General features: G+C 38.2%; 1 non-coding gene across 1 annotated transcript; it reads right to left on the minus strand.

Annotated features, from left to right (window-relative positions):
• Positions 1-2,933: 2,933 nt before the first annotated feature.
• On the minus strand, positions 2,934-3,041 carry LOC112787505 (small nucleolar RNA R71). The gene has a single exon (XR_003194915.1). It is a non-coding gene; the product is annotated as a small nucleolar RNA R71 (small nucleolar RNA).
• Positions 3,042-8,800: the final 5,759 nt, after the last annotated feature.

Genomic DNA, 8,800 nt, shown 5'->3' on the forward strand with positions numbered 1-8,800 from the left:
ACTGAGAGGATAAGATGAAGCCATTGACAAGGGTGATGCCTCCAGACGATTAGCCGTGCCGTGACAGGGCATTGGATCATTTTCCCGAGAGATGACCGAAAGTAGCCATTGACAGTGGTGATGTATCACATAAAGCCAGCCATGGAAAGGAGTAAGACTAACTGGATGAAGATAGCAGGAAAGCAGAGGTTCAGAGGAACGAAAAGCATCTCCATTCGCTTATCTGAAATTCTCACCAATGAATTACATAAGTATCTCTGTCCCTATTTTATTATATAATATTCGAAAACACCATTATCACTTTATATCTGCCTGACTGAGATTTACAAGGTGACCATAGCTTGCTTCATACCAACAATCTCCGTGGGATTCGACCCTTACTCACGTAAGGTATTACTTGGACGACCCAGTGCACTTGCTGGTTAGTTGTATCGAAGTTGTGACAATTATGTATTGAGAACAGAGCACCAAGTTTTTGGAGCCATTACCAGGGATTGTTCGAGCCTGGAGATCACAATTTCGTGCACCAAGTTTTTGGCGCCGTTGCCGGGGATTGTTCGAGTTTGGACAACTGACGGTTCATCTTGTTGCTCAGATTAGGTAATTTTCTTTTTGTTTTGTTTTCAAAAATTTTTCAAAAAGCTTTCAAAAATTTTTCTTTTGTTTTCGAAAAAAAAATAAAATAAAATAAAATAATAAAAATAATGTTTTCAAAAATAAATTATTCTATGGCTTCAAGATTTTTAAGAATGAATTCTAGTGTTTCATGAAACATGTTGAATCCTATCTGGCTGTAAAGCCATACCCAAACTGCTTTGGGATTGGTATTCAACTAATCACTCCAGTCCATGTAATTATATGCTAAAGCTTGGCTGGCTATTAAGCCATGCCTGACCCTTTGATTGGAGCTTTAGAGCATAAGATTCCTGGAATTCATATTAAAAATTTTGGAATCCTTATTTTTCTTTTTCAAAATAATTTTTCAAAAAAATATAAAATAAAAATCCAAAAATATTTAGAAAATCACAAAAATAAAAAATATTTCATGTTTCTTGTTTGAGTCTTGAGTCATATCATAAATTTGGTGTCAATTGCATGTGCATCTTGCATTTTTCGAAAATTTCATGCATTCATGGTGTTCTTCATGATCTTCAAGTTGTTCTTGGTAAGTCTTCTTGTTTGATCTTGATGATTTTTTATTTTGTGTCTTTTCATGTTTATCATATGCATTCTTGAATTCTTAGTGCGTAAGCATTAAAGAATTCTAAGTTTGGTGTCTTGCATGTTTTCTTTGCATTAAAATTTTTTCAAAATTGTGTCTATGATGTTCATCTTGACATTCATGGTGTTCTTGGTGTTCATCTTGATATTCATAGCATTCTTGCATGCATTCATTGTTTTTATCTAAAAATTTCATGCATTACATAATTTTCATGATTTCATAAAAATTTCAAAAATCAAAAAAAAATATCTTTCCCTTTTTCTCTCATCAAATTCGAAAATTTGAGTTGACTTTTTCAAAAGTTTTTAAAATCAAATTGTTTCTTATGAGTCAAATCAAATTTTCAATTTGAAAATCTTATCTTTTTCAAAATCTTTTTCAAAAATCAAATCTTTTTCAAAATTCTTAGTTATTTTCGAAAATTTCAAAAATCTTTTTCTTATTTTTATATCAAATTTTCGAAAATAACATAATCATTAATGTTTTGATTCAAAAATTTGAAGTTTGTTACTTGCTTGTTAAGAAAGATTCAAACTTTAAGTTCTAGAATCATACCTTGTGATTTCTTGTGAATCAAGTCATTAATTGAGATTTTAAAAATCAAATCTTTTTCAAAACTAATTTCTATCATATCTTTTCAAAAATATCTTCTCATCTTATCTTTTTCAAAAATTTGATTTTCAAAATATCTTTTCTAACTTCCTAACTTCTTATCTTTTCAAAATTGATTTTCAAAATTTGTTTCAACTAACTAACTAACTTTTTGTTTGTTTCTTAACTTTTTCAAAACTGCCTAACTAACTCTCTCTCTCTAATTTTCGAAAATATCTTCCCTCTTTTTCAAAAATTTCTTTTTTATTAACTAATTATTTTTATTTTTTATTTAAAAAAAAATTTCGAAAAAAATACTAACCTTTTTCAAAAACTATTTTCAAAAATCACTAACTCTTTTTCAAAAATTGTTTTCTAAAATTCACTTCCCCCTCTTATCTTCTTCTATTTGTTTATTGATATACTAACATCTTTCCTTCAACTCTCCAAAAATCCGAACCCCCTCTCTCTCTGAGTTCAGATTTTCTTCCCTTCTTTTCTTCTACTAACACAAGGATCCCTATACTGTGGTATAAAGGATCCATATTATTATTACTATTTTTTCTGTGCCATCTTCTTTGTCATATGAGCAGGAGCAAGGACAAGAACATTCTTGTTAAAGCAGATCCAGAACCTGAAAGGACTCTGAAGAAAAAAATTAAGAGAAGCTAAAATACAACAATCCAGAGATAACCTTTCAGAAATTTTCGAACAGGAAAAGGAGATGGCAGCCGAAAATAATAATAATATAAGGAAGATGCTTGGTGACTTCACTGCACCTAATTCCAATTTACATGGAAGAAGCATCTCCATTCCTACCATTGGAGCAAACAACTTTGAGCTGAAACCTCAATTAGTTTCTCTGATGCAGCAGAACTGCAAGTTTCATGGACTTCCATCTGAAGATCCCTTTTAGTTCTTAACTGAATTCTTGCAGATATGTGATACTGTTAAGACTAATGGAGTAGATCCTGAAGTCTACAGGCTCATGCTTTTCCCTTTTGCTGTAAGAGACAGAGCTAGATTATGGTTGGATTCTCAACCCAAAGACAGCCTGAACTCTTGGGATAAGCTAGTCACGACTTTCTTAGCCAAGTACTTTCCTCCTCCAAAGCTGAGCAAGCTTAGAGCTGATGTTCAAACCTTCAGACAGAAAGAAGGTGAATCCCTCTATGAAGCTTGGGAAAGATACAAACAGTTGATCAAAAAGTGTCCTTCTGACATGCTTTCAGAATGGACCATCCTGGATATATTCTATGATGGTTTATCTGAGCTATCAAAGATGTCACTGGACACTTCTGCAGGTGGATCCATTCACCTAAAGAAAACGCCTGCAGAAGCTCAAGAACTCATTGACATGGTTGCTAATAACCAGTTCATGTACACTTCTGAAAGGAATCCTGTGAGTAATGGGACGCTTATGAAGATGGGAGTTCTTGAAGTTGATACTCTGAATGCCATATTGGCTCAGAATAAAATATTAACTCAGCAAGTCAATATGATTTCTCAGAGTCTGAATGGAATGCAAGCTGCATCCAACAGTACTCAAGAGGCTTCTCCTGAAGAAGAAGCTTATGATCCTGAGAACCCTGCAATAGCAGAGCTGAACTACTTAGGTGAACCTTATGGAAACACCTATAACTCATCATGGAGAAATCATCCAAATTTCTCATGGAAGGATCAAAAGCCTCAACAAGGCTTTAACAATGGTGGAAGAAACAGGTTTAACAATAGCAAGCCTTTTCCATCATCAACTCAGCAACAGACAGAGAACTCTGAACAAAATGCTTCTAATTTAGCAAATCTAGTCTCTGATCTATCTAAAGCCACTGTAAGTTTCATGAATGAAACAAGGTCTTCCATTAGAAATCTGGAAGCACAAGTGGGCCAGCTGAGTAAAAGGATCACTGAAATCCCTCCTAGTACTCTCCCAAGTAATACAGAAGAGAATCCAAAAGGAGAGTGCAAGGCCATTGACATAAGCGCCATGGCCGAACCTGTGAGGAGAGGAGAGGACGTGAATCCCAAGGAGGAAGACCTCCTGGGACGTCCAGTGGTCAATAAGGAGCTTCCCTCTGAGGAACCAAAGGACTCTGGGGCCCATCTAGAGACCATAGAGATCCCATTGAACCTCCTTATGCCCTTCATGAGCTCTGATGAGTATTCCTCTTCTGAAGAGAATGAGGATGTTACTGAAGAGCAAACTACCAAGTTTCTTGGTGCAATCATGAAGCTAAATGCCAAATTATTTGGCATTGATACTTGGGAAGTTGAACCTCCCTTGTTCATCAATGAACTAAGTGATCTGGATCAACTGACATTGCCTCAGAAGAGACAGGATCCTGGAAAGTTCATAATACCCTGTACCATAGGTACCATGATCTTTAAGGCTCTGTGTGACCTTGGTTCAGGAATAAACCTCATGCCCCTCTCTGTAATAGAGAAACTGGGAATCTATGGGGTGCAAGCTGCTAAAATCTCATTAGAGATGGCAGACAGCTCTAGAAAACAGGCTTATGGACAAGTAGAGGACGTATTAGTAAAGGTTGAAGGCCTTTACATCCCTGCTGATTTCATAGTCCTGGATACTGGAAAGGAAGAGGATGAATCCATCATCCTAGGAAGACCTTTCCTGGCCACAGCAAGAGCTGTGATTAATGTTGACAGAGGTAAAATAATCCTTCAATGGAATGAGGACTCCCTTGTGTTTAAAACTCAAGGATCTCCCTCTGCAACCATGGAGAGGAAGCAGAAAAAGCTTCTCTCAAGGCAGAGTCAACCAGAGCCCCCACAGTCAAACTCTAAGTTTGGTGTTGGGAGGCCACAACCAAACTCTAAGTTTGGTGTTGAACTCCCATATCCAAACTCTAAGTTTGGTGTTGGAGAGTCTCAACAAAGCTCTGCACATCTGTGAGGCTCCATGAGAGCCCACTGTCAAGCTATTGACATTAAAGAAGCGCTTGTTGGGAGGCAACCCAATGTTTATCTAATTCTTATTTTTATTGTTTTTCATGTTTTCTTAGGTTCATGATCATGTGGAGTCACAAAATAAACAAAAAAATCAAAAACAGGAATAAAAAACAGCAGAAGAAAAATCACACCCTGGAGGAGCATCTGTCTGGCGTTCAAACGCCAGAACAGAGCATAGTTCTGGCGCTGAACGCCCAGAATGGGAGCATCCTGGCGCTGAACGCCCAGAACAAGCATGGTTCTGGCGTTCAACGCCAGAAATGGCAGCAAAGGGGCGTTGAACGCCCAAAATGGGCACCAACCTGGCGCTGAACGCCCAGAGTTGTGTGCAAGGGCATTTTGCATGCCTAAATTGGTGCAGGGATGTAAATGCCTTGACACCTCAAGATCTGGGACCTCACAGGATCACCTCAGGATCTGTGGACCCCACAGGATCCCCGCCTACCTCCACTCACTCTCTTCTCTCTTCTCAATCATCCTCTATTCCCAATAAACACTCTTCCTTATTAACCCTTTACCACTCACATCCAAACACCACTACCTTCAAAATTCAACATCTCTTTCCCACCCAATCCCACCCATATGGCCGAATACGCACCTCCATCCATCTCCTCCATATCCTCTTCTTCTTCTTCTATTCTTTCTTCTCTTGCTCGAGGGCGAGCAACATTCTAAGTTTGGTGTGGTAAAACCATAGCTTTTTTGTTTTTTCCATAATCATTGATGGCACCTAAGGCCAGAGAAACCTCTAGAAAGAGGAAAGGGAAGACAAAAGCTTCCATCAAGGGTCTATAGCTCAGTGGTAGAACATTTGACTGCAAATCAAGAGATCCCTGAGATACCTCAGGGGATACATTTTCTTCCACACAATTATTGGAAGCAACTAAGGGTGGAACATCAAGAGCACTCCATCATCCTTCATGAAATCAGAGAAGATCTAAAAGCAATGAAGGAGGAGCAGCCAAGGCAAGGAAGAGACATAGAAGAGCTCAAGGACATCACTAAGGTGGACTCATTCCTTGTTCTTACTTTCTCTGTTTTTCGTTTTCTATGTTATGTGCTTATCTATGTTTGTGTCTTCATTACATGATCATTAGTAGTTAGTAACTTTGTCTTAAAGTTATGAATGTCCTATGAATCCATCACCTCTCTTAAAATAAAAACTGTTTTAATTCAAAAGAACAAGAAGTACATGAGTTTTGAATTTATCCTTGAACTTAGTTTAATTATATTGATGTGGTGATAATGCTTCTTTTTTTCTGAATGTATGCTTGAACAGTGCATATGTCTTTTGAAGTTGTTGTTTAAGAATGTTAAATATGTTGGCTCTTGAAAGAATGATGACTAGGAGACATGTTATTTGATAATTTGAAAAATCATAAAAAATGATTCTTGAAGCAAGAAAAAGCAGCAAAGAACAAAGCTTGCAAAAAAAAAAAAAAAAAATAGGCGAAAAAAAAATAGAAAGAAAAAGCAAGCAGAAAAAGCCAAAAGCTCTTAAAACCAAGAGGCAAGAGCAAAAATCCAATAACCCTTAAAACCAAAAGGCAAGGGCAAATAAAAAGGATCCCAAGGCTTTGAGCATCAGTGGATAGGAGGGCCTAAAGGAATAAAATCCTGGTCTAAGCGGCTAAACCAAGCTGTCCCTAACCATGTGCTTGTGGCGTGTAGGTGTCAAGTGAAAACTTGAGACTGAGCGGTTAAAGTCAAGGTCCAAAGCAAAAAAAAAAGAGTGTGCTTAAGAACCCTGGACACCTCTAATTGGGGACTTTAGCAAAGCTGAGTCACAATCTGAAAAGGTTCACCCAATTATGTGTCTGTGGCATTTATGTATCCGGTGGTAATACTGGAAAACAAAATGCTTAGGGCCACGGCCAAGACTCATAAAGAAGCTGTGTTCAAGAATCATCATACTGAACTAAGAGAGTCAATAACACTATTCGAAATCTGAAGTTCCTATAGATGCCAATCATTCTGAACCTCAATGGATAAAGTGAGATGCCAAAACTATTCAAGAGGCAAAAAGCTATAAGTCCCGCTCATATGATTGAAGCTCTGTTTCATTGATAGTTTGGAATTTATAGTATATTCTATTCTTTTTATCCTATTTTGATTTTCAGTTGCTTGGGGAAAAGCAACAATTTAAGTTTGGTGTTGTGATGAGCGGACAATTTATACGCTTTTTGACATTGTTTTTAGTATGTTTTTAGTAGGATCTAGTTACTTTTAGGGATGTTTTTAATAGATTTTGTGTTAAATTCACATTTCTGGACTTTACTATGAGTTTGTGTGTTTTTCTGTGATTTCAGGTATTTTCTGGCTGAAATTGAGGGACTTGAGCAGAAATCAGATTCAGAGGTTGAAAAAGGACTGCTGATGCTGTTGGATTCTGACCTCCCTGCACTCAAAGTGGATTTTCTGGAGCTACAGAACTCGAAATGGCGCGCTTCTAATTGCGTTGGAAAGTAGACATCCAGGGCTTTCCAGAAATATATAATAGTCCATACTTTGGCCAAGAATTGACGACGTAAACTGGCGTTCAACGCCAGCTTTCTACCCAAATCTGGCGTCCAGCGCCAGAAAAGGATCCAAAACCAAAGTTGAACACCCAAACTGGCACAAAAACTGGCGTTCAACTCCACAAATGGCCTCTGCACGTGCAACACTTAAGCTCAGCCCAAACACACACCAAGTGGGCCCTGGAAGTGGATTTATACATCAAATACTTACTCATGTAAACCCTAGTAGCTAGTTTATTATAAATAGGACCTCTTACTATTGTATTAGGCATCTTTGGATTACCTTATGATCCTTTGATCATGTTTTAGGGGGCTGGCCATCTCGGCCATGCCTGGACCTTCACTTATGTATTTTTAACGGTAGAGTTTCTACACTCCATAGATTAAGGTGTGGAGCTCTGCTGTTCTTCAAAGATTAATGCAAAGTACTACTGTTTTCTATTCAATTCTTCTTATTTCGCTTCTAAGATATCCATTCGCACCCAAGAACGTGATGAAGGTGATGATTATGTGTGACGCTCATCATCCTTCTCCCTTATGAACGCGTGCCTGAGAAACACTTCTGTTCTACATGAAATAAGCTAGAATGAATATCTCTTAGATCTCTTAACCGGAATCTTCGTGGCGTAAGCTAGAATGATGGCGGCATTCAAGAGAATCCGGAAGGTCTAAACCTTGTCTGTGGTATTCCGAGTAGGATTCAATGATTGAATGACTGTGACGAGCTCCTAACTCGCGATTGCAGGGCGTTAGTGACAGACGCAAAAGGATAGTAAATCCTATTCCAGCATGATCGAGAACCGACAGATGAATAGCCGTGCCGTGACAGGGTGCGTGAGCATATTATTCACTGAGAGGATAAGATGAAGCCATTGACAAGGGTGATGCCTCCAGACGATTAGCCGTGCCGTGACAGGGCATTGGATCATTTTCCCGAGAGATGACCGAAAGTAGCCATTGACAGTGGTGATGTATCACATAAAGCCAGCCATGGAAAGGAGTAAGACTAACTGGATGAAGATAGCAGGAAAGCAGAGGTTCAGAGGAACGAAAAGCATCTCCATTCGCTTATCTGAAATTCTCACCAATGAATTACATAAGTATCTCTATCCCTATTTTATTATATAATATTCGAAAACACCATTATCACTTTATATCTGCCTGACTGAGATTTACAAGGTGACCATAGCTTGCTTCATACCAACAATCTCCGTGGGATTCGACCCTTACTCACGTAAGGTATTACTTGGACGACCCAGTGCACTTGCTGGTTAGTTGTATCGAAGTTGTGACAATTATGTATTGAGAACAGAGCACCAAGTTTTTGGAGCCATTACCAGGGATTGTTCGAGCCTGGAGATCACAATTTCGTGCACCAATGGCCGAGTAGTAGTCTTCAATCTGAATGGAGTTATGAAGCATCCTCCGGAGGATCATTCTATCCTCTAGTGTGACATTATAGATAAAACCGTGGCTGAAGTTCACCAGGAGGAATTTG

The sequence above is a fragment of the Arachis hypogaea genome, chromosome 20 (assembly GCF_003086295.3).
Source record: "Arachis hypogaea cultivar Tifrunner chromosome 20, arahy.Tifrunner.gnm2.J5K5, whole genome shotgun sequence".
Taxonomy (NCBI): domain Eukaryota; kingdom Viridiplantae; phylum Streptophyta; class Magnoliopsida; order Fabales; family Fabaceae; genus Arachis; species Arachis hypogaea.